The following is a 3,708-nucleotide window of genomic DNA, read 5'->3' on the forward strand; positions in this document are numbered from 1 at the left end:
ACACATAATGACAATATGGACAACATTTCAGTACATTCAGTAGAAGTGGAAGACTCCATTATGGATCCCCATTTCAATAGATTGGTTGAGGAAATAATGAGGAGAGATAGACAATATTTCTTACAAGTGATGGCACAAAGTGGAGCCAAGATCCCTCATGATTTTGACATGTCTCAAATAATGGAAAATTGACCTTTGCAACAACCTCACCTCAACATGGATCAAAGGAGGCCTACTAGTGGAGACAATAGAGGACCACATCTTGTACCTAAATCACCATCATCTTTGTTTCAAAAACCCGAGGTCCCACATATACATGGTCAAGCATATGATACTCACCTTCGCAGACCATTATGGAAGTCTTATGTAGAAAAATATACTCAAGCACATACCAATGCTAAGGACCAATCACCAAAGCAATTGGATATCCAAAGACATGTTCAAAATTTGGACACAAGGAAACCCTGTGTCAAATTTGGGGGCAACACACTAGAATAAACTCATGACATTCCTATAGAGTATGGTATACATGGACAAAGCAGATATTCCATTCCTCACCATGACACTATACCAAGTGGTCCTTATACACAACATCATTATAGACCTCCTCCATATGAACATGTGTATGATCAATACCATCCATATATGCAACATGCTCCTCCACCCAATGGTTCAGGCATGGGGTATGGTCCAAGAAGTTGATCTCCACCTAAGAACAATTTGGAGCAGCAAATTAAGGACTTACAAAAGAAAATGGAGGACATAAATACACCAAAACCAACTTACATAATGAGAGACATATGTCCTTATCCATTTGACAAAAGCATTCCAATGCCTCCATTTCCTACACACTTTGTGACACCTAAGTTTGATAAGTATAGAGGCAAAGGAGATCCTAAGGCACATATAAGACAATTTTTCACAACTTGTATTGAGGTAGCAACAGAAGAGACATATTTGATGAGATTATTCCCACAAATCTTAGGAGATCAAGCTATGGAATGGTTCTCCCAACTTCCACTTGGAATTAAGTCATGGGGTGACTTAGCAGAGGCATTTATCCAACATTTCTCATACAACATAGAGATAGACATATCGGTCACTACCTTGTGCAACACCAAGAAAAAGGATGGAGAATCTTTCTCATCATTTTTACAAAGATGGAGAAATCTAACCAGCAGATGCTCTTGTGAAATTCCACAAAAACAAATGGTAGAGATGTTCACCCAGAATGTTAACAAAGACATTGGTTATGACCTAAGAAAAGCTTGTTTGTCCACCTTTAAGGACGTTATTAAAAAAGGCTTAGCAACAGAGAAGGTCCTAATTGAACAAGGAGTCATTAAGATATTCAAAGAAAACAAAGATGACTTTAAAGGAAAAGATAAGCCAAGATTTTGGAATAAAAACAAGAACACAGTTAATGATGGTGTTGTCGATGCCAATATAGTATGACCCAAAATCATTTTTTCTAGATCAAGCTCTACAAACAATCAGGTGAATACTCAAACAACTTCCAAATCACGAAGGAAGTAAACTCCATTGGGAGAACCACTTGAGTCCGTTTTCAAAAAGCTAGTGGCAAACAAGATAATCACAATTCCAGATCTGCGTCCATATGAGCCAAAGGTTAAACCAAATTGGTGGAATGATGATGAGTATTGTGAATTTCATAAGAGCAAGGGCCATAAAATAGGAAACTGTCATCGACTGAAGAACATCATACAAGATCTTATTGATAGAGGTGACATTGAGATTGAAGGACACTCATCTAATCAATAACATGAAATGTTTAAAGAACCATTCCCAAAACATGACAAGGGAAAAGCCAAAGCCACAGATGACCAGACCAACTATACCAGAGCATCCTATAACTATGATTCAACTATCAATCACATTTCGATGGACAATTATGTCTCTACCATTATCATCAAGGACAAAACGCCTGAAAATTCTACCCAAAGACCCAAGATTGTCCTAAAAGGCATTGGATCTTCTTCTGAACCAACCTTTGAATGTAATGTTACAAATCATTGAGGTAAATTCACTTTGCAAGGTGCTCCAGCTAAAAACACTGCTTCCTCATCAACCAAGCCTAAGTATGACCTTGTAGAACAGTTACGGAAGACACCCACGCTTATCTCAATCCTTGAGCTCTTACGCATATCCCCTGCACATAAAGCCATTCTTGACAAAACTTTGAGAGACACTTCCGTCCCCACTGATCTGAACATGGACCAGTTTCAAGCCATGGTGGGATACCTTTCTGTTCGACACTCCCTTACATTCACAGAAGCTGACGACGCCTCCCTGAGCCAACCACATAATGCACCTTTACACATCAAAGACTTCCTACACAAACATCAAATAAAGCGAGCCCTAATAGATGGAGGAGAAGGTCTAAACATTTGTACATTGAGCACTATTAAAAAATTGGGATATTTAGATAAAGCTGTGAATTCTACAAACAAAATTACCATCAAGGCATATGATGATGAAGAGCATTCATCGAAAGGCACAATCACCTTGCCTCTCAAAGTTGTGCTAGTTACAAAGAATGTGGTTTGTCAAGTCCTAGACCTCGATCTCACATACAACATATTGCTAGGATGTCCATGGATTCATGAAATGAGAGCTATTCCCTCAACATATCATCGATGTATCAAGTTCCCACACAATGGAGTTGAAGTGACCATCAAATCGGATCCAAATTCATTCATATATTGCAATAATCTATGACCTCGATCATAAATAACAATCCTAGTCAATCGAGAAGCTATTCCTTCATCAATATATGTGGATCTAGAATCATTGAAAGCTTCTACATCAAAACAAATAGAGCTCAAAGAAAAATTCAAGGTTAAAGACCTGGGATGTGGTGAGTATATCTTTCATGTTGATCAACTCCCACTATCTCCTAACACATTTTTTCGACAGGAATAGTCTATAAACAATTTGAAATGCCAAGGAATTGGGTATGAAGCACCTAGTGTTGTGACTACTAAGTCTAAATGTAAATCTCTTCTAGTGGTGCAAGCAACTCTTGATATCAATAATCCTAAGAGTGGTTCCAACAAAGAATCTATTGAGCATATCGCCAGCCCTCTTGAGAACTCACATAGCTTTACCATTTCACCTACTCATTCTATTTTCACTTCGCTCCTAGACTTGTATCAACAAGAATTAAAAAATCCCTTACTAATTGGGGATCAAAAATCAAGCTTTGAAAAGAAAAATCTAAAAGTAAAAAATAAAGAGTAGTCCTTTAGTCCAAATCAAAATCAAAAGTTATTGGACTCTACAAAAATAAAAGTCAAGGATAAATATTCTATGAAAGAAAAAGAGAAAGAGATGATCTCCCCTAATATCAAAATAACTAGGGGCAAAAGTTCTAAACTTTCAAGTCATAAATCATACTTGATGATCCTAAGTCTCCATCATTCTATCCTACTTTCACTTCTTTTTGCAATCATAAGCCTTCATCACTCATCCACTTGTTCTGCACATTCTTTCCCTTCTAGTGATACATCATGGACCTTTAATGGAGCTTCTTCAAGGGACTTTGTTATTAGGGATGCCCAAAATTCTTTAGGTGACACGCATATGGGCAAACATAGTTTACACATTAGTAATTTTATCTCAGTTCCTTTATCAAGGAAGACAGTCACTCGAGCTACACATCATTCAGTCAAGGAACAATGCAGCTAC

The sequence above is a fragment of the Cryptomeria japonica genome, chromosome 5, assembly GCF_030272615.1.
Source record: "Cryptomeria japonica chromosome 5, Sugi_1.0, whole genome shotgun sequence".
Classification (NCBI taxonomy): domain Eukaryota; kingdom Viridiplantae; phylum Streptophyta; class Pinopsida; order Cupressales; family Cupressaceae; genus Cryptomeria; species Cryptomeria japonica.